Below are 14,339 nucleotides of genomic sequence, written 5' to 3' on the forward strand. Positions count from 1 at the left end.
GAATCAGAACTTAAGAAAGATGCACTATAAGAACGAAACCATCTTTTTTAGTGTGAACCGTATCCTCAGGGATTGATATAACTGATTTGTATGTTATTTCTAAAACAAAAATCTTAAGTCCCATTAATTTAAAATAGTATGCTGAATCAGGCTATACTTTCTCTTTGTTTATTTCCTTGCATGCAATGTGGGAGCAGGATCATGTCTTCCTTCCCCATCTATCAAACATGCCTGTCTTGCCAGACATCCGATTCCTGTAGACCCAATTCTGCACTGTCAGTGCCCAAACACTGTATGAGGGTAAACTGATAATGCCATTCAGACCTACAATATGTATATCACCTGCTACGTATGTATGCCCTATTCAACCACATGTGTGTTTCCAATGGGAGACATACCAGTATATATGGTGTGTAAGAAAGCTCAACCTTGTCTTTACATCAAAAACAGAGAGCAAAAACGAGGAGAACCTGCCATCCAGTCATTGGCTGTAGGGGCCAAACTCTACTCAGCAGGTGCTCAAGGACCACATTGCTAATGTGCACCAGTTTTGATGGGGGAAGGGGCATTGTAATGGAATCCATGGTTAGCTTATGCATATACCTCTTGCTGTACAATCCTGAGATACCACACCCTTCTCTATCTTGTCTGCCAAAACTCCTTCACTAGCACTACCCACAATCACTAGCACCCAATCTTAAATCTGATAACCCATCTATAACTAATTCACAACTCTACACCATCTAAACACCTTCCAACATGCCAAACACATAAATAAAGCAAAGGCTTTGAAATTATCTGATTATCTGAACATTTGTGCCAAATTATGCTTAAGTGGAGAATTCTTCTTACGTTTTATGCAAAAATAAATAAATCTCTACCATCATAATGGGATTGTACTATTACTTTTATAATTCATTGGCTTTCTGTTCGTGGGTTGGAACCCACTACTGGGTTGGAACATGTCCTAAGGCAAACCACAGCTGCAGCATTACTACTGTCAAATGCCTATTTCAGCCAAAGTTGGGTCCCAGGACTTAAAAGGGTTAAAGACTGCTGTACTAATTGACCTGGAGGATACCGATTGTCTCTTTATGCTCATTGTTGATACATTTGTTTAGCACATCTATGACGCAAGCAGCAAACAACTTATACCCTAACCCTAAAGTTAACACTTGTACTGGGATAATATCTGACAGAAGTACTGTGTCATGCTGCAAAACCAATCTGGGACAAAAAAAATATTCCCTATCATGTGCAGAGCTCACAGTTTCCTGTGCACTGGAAAGCATTTGTCTAGTACACAATGGAACCCTTTTGTCAGGCATAGGTAAACTCGGCCCCCCAGAAGTTTTGGGACTACAACTTCCATCATCCCTGGCCACTGGTCCTGTTAGCTGGGGATAATGGGAGTTGTAGTCCCAAAACATCTGGAGGGCCAAATTTGCTTATGCCTGCATTTTAGCTTCCCTCTTTGGTCCTCACATAGATGTAAGTAGAGTCATGTGCAGTTCAATGTGTCCAGTCTTTACTTCCAAGGGGAAGCATAGAAGGTCATCCCATTGAAAGTAATGTACAGCTGTAGTTCAGCCGGCACTACTTTCATTCAGTGGAAGGTTGGCAGTGGGGATGTCCCAAGACTCAGATGCATCCACTTCCATGCATGCAAACATGTGCACATGTGAAACAGCAAACAGAGCTGATAATTTATGGGTTTGCAGGGGTATGCCTACAAATCTACCTGGTGGCTTAATAAGTTTTAGAAATGGCACATAAAACTGTAACATTAACAGCTGGATTTTATTTATTACTTAGTTATTAAATAAACATCTCCTTACTCCTTAGATTCTAGTCAAATAAAAATACATCAAATCACAAAATACAAATTCATTCAAATAAAGCACAATATAAAAAGCCCTAAGCAAAAATAAGCAGAAAGCCCCATTGAAATTCAGCTTCTTAAACTGTTGCCTCTGATCCCTGAAATTTCCCTGAAATTTTTTATACTGGTAGGTTTTCATGGGCAGCGGATTCTAAAGGGGATTTGATCTGGGAGTTAAAAGTTTGAAAATTGTAGTTTCTGTTTTATGTGATTTAGATAGCTATCTACTGTATGTTTTTGGAGTTTCATTGTGTAAACTGTCCTGGAATGCTGTGCAATCAAGGGCAGGATATAAATTGAAGAAATAAAATAACATAAAGGGGACCACCATAAAGAAATCCCTGTTCCACATCTCAATTGATCTTAATGACTGACTTGCTCATAAATGGAGAACAGAATTTACATGTGGGTAAGTGTATTTGGAGTTGGGATATTAGTATTTTCTTATTAAATTACATGGGGAAAGGGATATATGATTTGTCTGAAGTATTTGGATAGATTAATCTAGCAATTTACTTTCCTTTTACTGTACTTTCTTATTTTGCCTCATTTATAGTTTTGCACTTGCTCTGGATCTTTTTAGAATAGTTTCCAGAAGTGTTATTGGAAACTGACATTACATTAAACACACATTTAATGCATTTAACATATACTTTACCCAAAATATAACCAACCTAACTTCAACATTCTGTTTTTAATTATTAGTATAATTTCCTAGATTACAACCAGAAGAAAAAGGAGAGTTGTTTTCTCTCAATTGTACTGAGATTTTTTTTTTATCATGTAAATATAGCCCAATACCTATGTAAACCACTCTTGGGTGCCAATTGTCTCATTATTAAAAACAACAGCCTAGAATTGCTTTTTAAAAACCTATTTTGTAAGCACATTTTAAAATGCTCCCACTGTTTGATGGCAAACTAGGCAACATTGGTTTACTGCAAAAAAGGGTTAAATAGATGTGAATGAATACAGAAATAAGGCTTTTAATATTCTGCAAATATTAACAAAGAAAAATGATAATGTTGAGTTAATGTGGGTTAAGGATGAAATGAAAATAAATTTTTCTGATTGCTAAGTGTTGACACTTTTTTGGCTAGTCCCTCAAATCTTTTTTTCTTTTCTTTTTTCAAGGCTGTGTAATTACAGAAGGCTTTTCCCCTCCTTCCCCCTCCTGCTTTGAGCCCACATTAGTAATGACCCTTTCACTGCTTCAAAAACCACTAATAGTCTTCAGCAAAGGCAAGAAAAATGAACAGGATAAATTGGAATCCACAGTCAGTAATTTGCATCATATGAGGCTGCTTTGGCCACTCACACTCATTCCTGGCCATCAATCCTTTGCTGTCAGGTGCTGCACTCTGCCACCATGATAAATACTCCTCCTAACACTCTGATTCGTCCAAACAATGTAATTGTCCTCTATTCTCCTCTTGGTAATGGAGATAATGAATGACTGCACAAACAAGAAGGATTGCTCATCACAGACACAGGGGTGGTTTCAAGCTGAAAAGCCTTGAGTACAAATTTTAATTGACTGAAAATCAGGGCTGGACAAAAAGATGGAAAGAACAGTCTATATTTTCTTACTAGCTTATTTCTTTTTCCGTTATAAAGAGACTGTTTTCTCCTAAGGAAGCATCTTCTAGGAATATTCAATACAAGGAGCACCTATACATGATATGGCTTAAGAAATAAGGTATAAAAATGGTTCTGTGTAAAAATGGCTTATTGTCTTGGTGATGGTATTAAAATATGATATCCTTCTTTTACTAGGCAACTGTTAAAATTGAACTACGGTAGTTGCCTTCTGTGCATAATAGTAGCAGGGACAATACTTTTTCATTAAAATGGAAAGATGGTATGTGGAGTCTCTGTCCTAAATGTACAAGGAAGGCTAAGTATTTTCATGGCATTTCCTTATAATAAGTAGATCTGTTCAGAATCACAGCCATAGCATCACAAACAAATATTGAACTAAACATATCAAGAATGATGGCAGGAAGGTTGCAGTCAACAAATAGTATGCTACGTTGGTGCAGTATATCTATTTGAAACTAGGTACATACTTGGGATAGAATTCTAAAACTAGCAAATCATTGAGGAAACAGCTAAAACCACATTGGGTCGAGTGATTTTCTTTGCTTTCAGTAGGGTAACTACTGTGCTTCAGATCAACATACAGTACAATGAAATTATAGAAATTCAGCCCTCTCAAATGGCCCTTATTATTCTCAATTAAGAGTGAAGAACAATATAGCAACAACCTCAACTTACATGGCATTATATATTTGCAAGTTTCCCCCTTTTTAATGTTATGGCTTTTTAAACATGAAGTGGATTGTTTATCTGAAAGCGTTCTGGCAGGCCACCACCATATTTCTAAAATTAAATAAAGGATTTGAAAACAATCAGCATTTCGAGCAGTTCAGACCACAGCAATATGTTTCAGATTAATTTACAAATATATGTATATATTTAAGACTAAACTACAGAACTAGAAAATTCCTACTAGTTAGTCTATAACATGCCTTCTAACACTTTATTAGAACAGACATCATATTGAAATAATAAACATGGGAGGCTTTCATTTCTTCTTTGATCTATATTACTAAATGTCTAACTGGCTCAAATTTAAAATAAACTCTGGGATGTTTGCAGTTAGAAACTGGAAGGAGACCACAAGGCATAATTTGTTGTCACTTTTCATATTGTCTGACTAAAAGTGTAGTTTAGTCTATGCATTACTGGGTACAGTGCAATGCTCATCCAGTCAATCACACGGTGGCTAAATACTCTTGTACTAATACAAGAGTAAAGTACGTAGTGGAAAGCAACAGTGACAGATTTCTTTCTCAGTATGGAATGATACAGAAGTGAAGGCATGGATCACAGCTCTATATGTTCCCCAAATCACACTAAACACATAGCAGGCAAGTAGCATCAGACTATGTAGATATGGTGCAGGGCAAGCAATACACAGAAAGACACACAGAAGTAAGCCGCCAGCCAGATGAGCAAGACAAGAAAATAATAATAATAATAATAATAATAATAATAATAGTATCACCCAAATATTCCGATTGGCAGACACCTCATGGTCTCCAGGCCTACTGGTGTATCTCTAAAAGGTAAAGGCAAAGGTACAGCTTCCAGGTCATGTGGCCAGCATGACTAAGCCACTTCTGGCGAACCAGAGCAGCACACAGAAACATCTGTTTACCTTCCCACCAGAGTGGTACCTATTTATCTACTTGTACTTTGACATGCAGGAGCTGGGACTGAACAACGGGAGCTCACCCCTCTAAAGCCATTATTAATTCAAGTAGGAATGACTCCTTCTAAAGGCTGCCGTTACGACTGAGTTTGGAAAGCACAAAGTTTGGCCTAAGCTTCTGATGTAACCTTACCATGATCCCCTCCCACTCTCAACAGCCACAACATGTCCTGGAAGATGCCAGTGAGGCAGAAACCCTGCAGATGAAGAATAACAAAAGCAAGGAGGGAGGAGCCTCATATCCTCACAGTATTGGCAAAGAAGGAAGAGAGATGGAAGCTCCTTGCACAGCACAGCCTGGCATCCCCAATCCACTCTGCAACTTTCTGCCATAGAGATGAATAGAACCAAATCACTTTCATGGCAGAACACAAACCAGGGGAACAGGGAACCTCTGCAGCAGTTAGCAGCAGCCTAAAGGGCCAGCAAGCTGCGGGTAGCCACTTTACTATTTTCTCACAGCACCCTGGAATGATACACCGTCAGAAGTGTTGTGAGAAATTTAAGCTGCCTGAGATGCTTGGAGCACTGGGGATGGGTTCTTAGGCAGACATCAACGAAGGGGTCTGATGAGGTGCTGACACCCCTGCACCTACCCAAAGAGGCCAATCTGCTTCTGGTTTTGCTACCTTTCCGTTTAAAAACTATTAAAGCGGCTTGCAACAAGACAAATAAAATAATATAAAAACACACAGATTTCAATAGGGAAGGGTATAAAGAAATCAACAACTTAATAGGCCAAGCACCTGCCAAAATAAAATGGCCACAAAATAATGGAAAACCATCAGGTAGGCCTCCTTAAACATAGATTTCCACAGCCCACGTGGAGCAAAAAGTCCCTCTGTAGTAATAGGTAATTATACAGTTAAATATTTTCTCCAATTATTATGGGTTGGAGTTAAGACTCTTCCCTGTAGCTTTAGCTTGTTCTTGTAGTTACCTAGCTGTGCTTTAGCCTGTGAATCCATAAACAGCCGCTTGTTCTGGGCCTGCAAAGTAACCTAGTCTTATATTAAATAAATAAGAACGTAACACTTTCTCCAGTTCAGGCGTTTGTAGAACACATAGGACAGTCTCTCCAGTATATCTCGATGAATGAGCAGGCTCATACAGGAGGTGACAGTCCTTTAGATATCCCAGTATTAAGCTGTTGAGGGCATCAGAACACATGATCACCAGCACCTTGAATTGGACATGGTAATGAACGAAGCCAGTGAAGCCCTTTTAAATGAGGAACTACATGTGCCAAATACAGTGGTACGAACTTAATTCGTTCCGGAGGTCCGTTCATAACCCGAAACCCTTCTTAACCTGAGGCACGCTTTTGCTAATGGGGCCTCCTGCTGCCGCTGTGCCGCCGGGGCACGATTTCTGTTCTTATCCTGGGGCAAAGTTCGCAACCCGAAGCAACTACTTCCGGGTTAGTGGAGTTTGTAACCCAAAGCATTTGTAACCCGAGGTACCACTGTAAATGGCTCTGGTCAAAACTCTAACTGCTGCAATCTGAACTACTTGAAGTTTCCAGAGATTTTTCTAAGGTAGTCAAACATACAGCACATTGTAGCTATCCCACTGCTCATCTAGTTCTTCATTTTCCCTGCTGGGTTTTAGAATCTGAAGAGGGGAGGAAATGATGAGCACTGTAAGCAAGGACTGGGGGTGGGGTAGGGGGACAGAAAAGTCTTGCCACTTCTGGGCTGTTACCATGGCTTTCTGGGGTGAGGGCCTCTCCCTGCTTAGTCTGTTCACAAATCACAGGCCCTGTCTACCAGGCTTTGCTGTCAGTCCCAGGCACTTGGATAGTGTGCATGGAATCTTGCTCAGCTTTGAAAATATAAAGGTCCCCCCCCTATTATATAGTATACACCATGTAATCACCACAGTATGTTTTTACATGCCTAAAAATTTAAATGTTTGCATTTAGCCTGAATATTTCAGGTAAATGAGACTACTAATAATTCCAAATCACATGCATGGTTGCCCTATTTAAGTTTGTTTTAAGGTGCGGGTTAACTGTGTGTGTATATGTGTGTGTATATTTTTCTAATATTTTCCTGAAAGGGTGTGTATATGAAATTCCAGATGGGATTGGTTTATTCAGTTATAGAAAGCCCAACATTCAGTGGGGAGCACAGAAAAAAAGAGTTTATGATCAAAGCAAAAGGATCTAAGTGTTCGTTTTTAGGAAGGTTTTGAATTCAAAATATTTTGGATTTCTATTTCCAAAACTAGTTCCACTGAAAAACATTGGTGCCATTCTTTACAGAGCAAGGGAAACACAGACAGCAGTAGGGGAAAAATTGATTGTAGCATAAATATATGACCTCTAGTTTTAAATATTTAGCTCCACTAGTAGGTACTTTGTGCTAGAGTGCGAAAAGCTATAAAGCATCTCTTGTAGGAAACATCTCTTGTTGTATCTCTTGTAGGAAAAACAGGTTGCCACAACTGTCTCTGTAAAATACTTTTCTGCTTTTGTTGGGCAAGCTAAATGACGGATGTCTTTCTATGTCTCCAACTTTCTCTCACTACAGTCCTTATTGTTGTACAGTCATGTGCTCATGCATCAGCTAATTCATTCAAACAATGTAACAGGACAGGGACTATCTCCAAAAGAGTTTCCAGATGGGAAAGGAATGATAATTTAGTTCACAGTATTTGCAAATAAAAACAAATCTAAGATGTTTTATGTCTTTCCCTCTTCTGCTTTCTTTTATGCACAGACAAGAACACAGACAAATCTTAACTCTAATCAAGCAGTTGCTCCTACCTGCTGGGAAGATAGAGAGATGTTATTGTTATGACTTTGTTAATTACTTGGGAGGTGTCAGACACTGTGGTGAGGAGCAGCAGTATAATCAGAACTTGGATAGACATCCAGGAATAGATAGCCAGAGGGAACACTGGATCACTGCTGATTCAACAGAAACACTCAATCTTCATTTATATTCTTTTGGATTGGATTTACCACTGATGCAGCTACAATGGAGATACAGCACAGACACTTTTTCTTGGTAGATCTCCTTAGAACTCTAGAGAGATGCTCCCAGAGTCTCTGGAGCCAAGTACCAAATCTACATGGGACGCAGGTGGCGCTGTGGGTTAAACCACAGAGCCTAGGGCTTGCCAATCAGAAGGTTGGTGGTTCGAATCCCCGCGGCGGGGTGAGCTCCCGTTGCTTGGTCCCAGCTCCTGCCAACCTAGCAATTCTAAAGCACGTCAAAGTGCAAGTAGATAAATAGGTACTGCTACAACGGGAAGGTAAACGGCGTTTCCGTGTGCTACTCTGGTTCGCCAGAAGCGGCTTTGTCATGCTGGCCACATGACCTGGAAGCTGTACGCCGGCTCCCTTGGCCAATAACGCAAGATGAGCTCTGCAACCCCAAAGTCGGTCATCACTGGACGTAATGGTCCCTTTACCTTTACCTTACCAAATCTACAACAAGGACAGGGATGTAGCTAGTTGCTTTGATATGTGTACTGGAAACTTCCAGCTTTTAGCCTTTAAAGAGGGTTCAGAAGATTCAGTTAAGCTAGAGTGGTGACCAAATTACTTACTGGAGTAACCCTCCAAGTGTCCCTATTTTCCAGGGATTTCCCTGATTTAGAGAAGCTGTCCCAGTTTCCAATTTGATCCCAGAATATCCCACTTTTCTTTAGGATGTCCCTGCAGTGGACCCTCCGGATACGAACTTAATTCGTCCCGGGGGTCCGTACTCACCCCAAAAAGTCCGTATCCAGAGGTGCGGATTCTGCGCACGCGTGAAGCACACAGAGTGCTTCTGTGCATGCGCACACGGCGAAACCCAGAATTATACACTTCCGGGTTTGCCACGTTCATAACTCGAAATTACGTTACCCGAAGGTAATGTAACCCAAGGTACAACTGTATTTTCATTGAAGAAATATTGGAGGGTATGAGGTACAGATAGTGTATACCATCTATACGATATTGGTTTCCAGTCAGTTTCTAGGCACAATGCATATTACTGTTTTGACCTTTAGAGCCCTAAAGCAAGATGGGCTAATCATTTTTTTGGCCTGAGGGCCACATTACCCCAAAGTCTTGTCTACTTAAAAGTTTGTTGGGGTTTTGGCTACCAACTTGGGATGGCTTTAGAAGAGGATTAGTCAAATTCATGAACTACTAGCCATGATGACCATGTACTGCCTTCACTGTCAGAGGCGGTATGTGCCTCTTGAATATTTGCTGGGAATCACAAGGAGAGTGCTGTTGTACTCAGGATGTTGAAATAGATTGGCCTTTGCCCTGATTCAGTATGGTTCAGAACCATTAGTGCTTCATATATTCTTATGGTGTTGATTTTAGTGTAAGATTTCACAATGATTCTATTGTGGTGGAGTCTCCTTCTTTGGAGGTCTTTAAGCAGAGGCTTGACAGCCATATGTCAAGAATGCTTGATGGTGTTTCCTGTTTGGCAGGGGGTTGGACTGGATGGCCCTTGTGGTCTCTTCCAACTCTATGATTCTATGATACTAAAATGCGTTCATTTCCTTCCACTTTCAGTTAAATCTTACATATTGCTTATTGAAATATTTTAATTTTGTGATGTTCCTGTTTCTCATTTTAAAACTATAAATTCTTCTCACATTATTTAACTTTCACTTGTCTGACCACATTTCTATTTAATTTGCTCTTTATTGGCTTGCTTTCCATTTTGCATGAATAATGCTTCATGAAATGTTGTCTGAATTTGATAAAAAAAATTCATATTAATGTTATATTCTGCAAGAGGCCTCTCCGATTTCTGAGGAGCAACCATGGGTTACTTATAGACTAAAAAAGAGCAACTATATCAGGATCGAGGATTAACATACAAGCATGAAGGTAAGATTTGGAATTGTCATTTTAGATTTATGTCAAAAATTGTGTTTGGATGATCCAACTATCCAAAGTTACACTTACAAGAGTAATACTGTATATACTTAAATCAGTATCAGTATAAACTATTATTTACCTTTGTTCACTAAATCTAAACATTATACATTATTGTACATTATATTGTAATGGAAAATACTCTGGCATTCATCCTTACCTATAACTCAGTCTACAAGTTTAAATTAGTATTATTTTAAAAAATTCTTTTATTTAACTATTATATTAACACGCAACCAAACTTGTAAGTCTCTGCAACTATGCTTGTAATTTTTTTTCTTTTGAAATGTAAAAATCAATAAAAATAATTTCAAATGAAACACAAAAGTAAGATAAATATGTAACTGGGTGAAAAAAAAGGAAGCTAAGGCTTTAAATGGCTACAAGACCCCCATGATATTTGAAACCACAGATTTCTGAACACTTTTCAACACATTCAGTCATGGTTTGGGATCAAATGTAGCAGCTAGTTCTCATTAGATGTCTTAATTTGTTTGCTGAAACGGCAATTTATCATTTGGTAACCACAGAAGCGGCTTAGTCATGCTGGCCACATGTCTGCGGACTGTCTGCAGACAAACGTCGGCTCCCTCGGCCAGTAAAGAGAGATGAGCACCGCAACCCCGGAATCGTTCACAACTGGACTTAACTGTGAGGTGTTCTTTACATTTTTAACCACAAGTAAGTACATGTTTCATCTGCACATTAGATCTGGTGCAGAAGAAATGTGAGTAATGCTGTTTAATAGACCAATTCAGACTTATGATTCCAAACTGCTACATCAAGAAACTAAATTTGTCACAAAATCTGATAATCACTAAACAGAGATAGTAAACCAAAATAAATTATTTGTCTCTAAACAACCATTGAAAGCTGCCTACAACTCTCAGTTAGACCCTATCAGGGTGGCAGAGCTTTTCAACCTATAGGCCCTGTCAAAGGTTAGCATATATAGAACTGCTGTTTATTGTAATTGGAGGCAGCCATTCATTTATCTTAAGGAAGGTTATTTCCAATCATATGATCAGAGATTTTCTAACTGCAGATGCCAGCAACTGAGCCAAGATCGGACACATGCAAAGAAGTGCTCCACCAATGAGCTATGGTCTCACTTCACAAGCCCTCAGAGACAGGTTAAATGAATAAAAACGTATGATGATTCAGACCACAGGTCCTTCAAATCCACTATTGCTTACCCTGACTGGCAGCAATTCCCTAAGCCTCAATTGTGGTCTGAAATCCTTTAACGGCCAGGTATTGAACATGGAGTCTTTTGCATGCCAGTCATGTGCTTCAACATTCAGCTGTGAGTTGTCCCTACTGTACAAGGAAGGTTTTAGAAATATCAATGATCTTGATGCACAGTAGCAGTTGGAAAGTTAGCGTCACTTTTGACAACAAATATTCTTCCCCCTCTTTTTTTTAGCTGATGGGGCAAGAATTTTATTTGCAAGTTGGAGAAGATTTTGGATCACCAACTGCAGCTGAATATATATCAGCTCACAGCTTGACTAAAATTGCAAGCAATGTTACGTGAGTCTTCTAATACAAACACATACCCATTCACTTATCATACGTGATGTACAAACATCTGCAAAATGTTAAAAAAAACTTTTAAAAAGGAGATGGAAAGCTCCTTTCAAAGATTCATCTGGCAGCTGGCCCACACAAAACTGTAACAGAGCTGCCTATTCTCCTAGTAAAGACTTCTAATTTGCATATTTAAATAAGTGCATGATTGCAATTGTCCATTGCCTATCACTGAGGTTACCTATCCAATTGAAAAAACAAGGCTCATATTATCCTCCCCATTCTGACCATGCATATTGCAACTATGTTGTTACAGTCCATTTGTATCCAACTCTATCTTCTCTGAATTTTAATTATCACCACCTCATCAGATAGATTAAGAGGTAGCAATTGAAGGACAGCTAGTGATTACACAAATAATTATGTATTTCAAAGTGTGCAAAATCTGGATCAGCAATATTATTTGGAAGTGTCCTTTGGCATTTGTAGAAAAAGGGTCACATTATAAGGTTCTTGAGATTTGTCTCTTCCTTGTAACTGCTGTTTATTATTATTCAACATTAGTCTGGTTCTAAACATCAAAGTATTGATAAAGGAAAATAACACATGCAAGGTTTACAAGCATTATATCTATGTTATACACTTCCTAGCAGTCCTTATTTGAGTTGCCTATTAGACTGAAAGTTTGGGGAACAGAGATCAGCCATTATAAATTTGTGCCTAAATACAACAACAACAACAACAACAACAACAACAACAACAACAACAACAACAACAATTTATTATTTATACCCCATCCATCTGGCTGGGTTTCCCCAGCCACTCTGGGCGGTTTCCAACAGAAGATTAAAATAATTGATTAGAGATTAAAAGCCTCCCTAAACAGGGCTGCCTTCAGATGTCTTCTAAAAATCTGGTAGCTGTTTTTCTCTTTGACATCTGATGGGAGGGCGTTTCACAGGGTAGACGCCACTACCGAGAAGGCCCTCTGCCTGCTTCCCTGCAACTTGACTTCTCGCAACGTGGGAACCACCAGAAGGCCCTCGGTGCTGGACCTCAGTGTCCGGGCAGAACGATGGGAGTGGAGACGCTCCATTAGGTATACTGGACCGAGGCCATTTAGGGCTTTAAAGGTCAGCACTAACACTTTGAATTGTGTTTGGAAACATACTGGGAGCCAATGTAGATCTTTCGTTCCTGCAACATATTGAATACTAGAGCTCAGTTCTAGATGAAGTATATTATTATTATTATTATTATTATTATTAAAATTTGCATACCGTCCTTCACTCAAAGATCACAGGGCAATTCATCACATAAAAATTAAAAATGAGAACACAAAATACATAATAAAAATAGAAACAAACCAATGCGCACCCCCCCCCGTTAAGATCTGTGCAAAAGAGAGGTTCTGTGCAAATGAGCTGTTTTAAAAATAAAAATACGAAAACATGCCTTCAGGAACAACCAATGGGAAAAGGCAATGTACATCCTTTCTTTGCAGCTGATGGAAACAAAATAGAAGCAGGGTGTGTGGTGAAAACAGCAGCTAGTGAAATGTGATTTAAAAAAAGCTCACTCACACAATGTGTTTCAGTGTGTCCACAGTTGGGTAACATGCAATTTTATATGGGATTTTCTTCCCTTATCCAATTATCCATGGATTGGGGGAATCTGCAGTTAGCAGGGTTGGTGGTGGCTGCCACTTGAACGAAGACATTGTGTGGACACCACAAAAAGCAACAACAGACACACAAGCAGCTTTAAGTCCATATTAAACTCCAATGTGGATGAGCCCTGACTTAAATATAGCTTTTACAATAAAGAAATCCTATTTCCCATCCAACCTATGAATAAGTCACATCCTCTATAAATGCATGACTTTAAAAGAAAGTTAATACTTCTTATAAATGATATCAACAAAATTCATTTAATTTGAATCAACAGAACTTTGTTCAGAGGAAATATGTTTAAGGTGGAAAATGGGGGCATTGAAACAAGTAAATTCAATTCTTGTGTGTGTGTTTGAATTTTAGAGACATAAAATATTTTACCTTTTCTTTTTTTGCAGCTGAGTGTGTGGGGAAATGACATAAACATATTGTACAGTGAGAGGAGCAGGGGTGCTCAAATGAACATTCTGCCTCCAGGCCTCTGTCTTTAAAAAGCCCTTAGTCCTTACATCATCCACCTGTGTTGTCCTCAGTTTTCCCTCAGCACGTGTGTGTGTGTGTGTGTGTGTGTGTGTGTGTGTGTGTGTGTGTATCCTCAACAGCCACTATTGAGAACAATGGATCTTTATCTGCTATATACACTTTTCAAAATTAGGCATTGTTAAACTTTTAAATACATTCTTAAAGTTTTAAAATATGCTTTTATTTTTAAATGTATTGTTTTTGCTACTTTGCTGTGTGCTGCTCTAGCCTCATTTGGCAGGAAGGGTGCAATAGAAATTTAACAAATAATAATGGTGAAATAATACATGCAAACTTCATCAAAATGCAGTTTATAAAAGATTGGTTTCATATGTCAGGGAGGGTTTTGTGTGTGCTAACTTTCCGCCTCACCACCACAAAAGTGAAACAACTTTCATGCAAATGACACTTAGGAAGTCATTAGTATAACAGAAATCATCTAATTTTGCAAACAGAAAATCAAAGTGTTTGATAATATTCTGTCCGTAGCTGCTGCAGAATAGGGGCAGGCCAGGAACTTCTGTCTCAAAATGCTCCATAAATCAAGTATGATACTAC

At 38.9% G+C, this 14,339-nt stretch overlaps 1 protein-coding gene across 7 annotated transcripts in view; it reads right to left on the bottom strand.

The window, feature by feature from the left end:
* MEIS2 (Meis homeobox 2) overlaps positions 1–14,339 on the bottom strand; it is a 237,743-nt gene that overhangs the window by 90,868 nt on the left and 132,536 nt on the right. The window lies entirely within an intron of this gene.

This window comes from Zootoca vivipara, chromosome 1, assembly GCF_963506605.1.
Source record: "Zootoca vivipara chromosome 1, rZooViv1.1, whole genome shotgun sequence".
NCBI classification, from domain to species: Eukaryota; Metazoa; Chordata; class Lepidosauria; order Squamata; family Lacertidae; genus Zootoca; species Zootoca vivipara.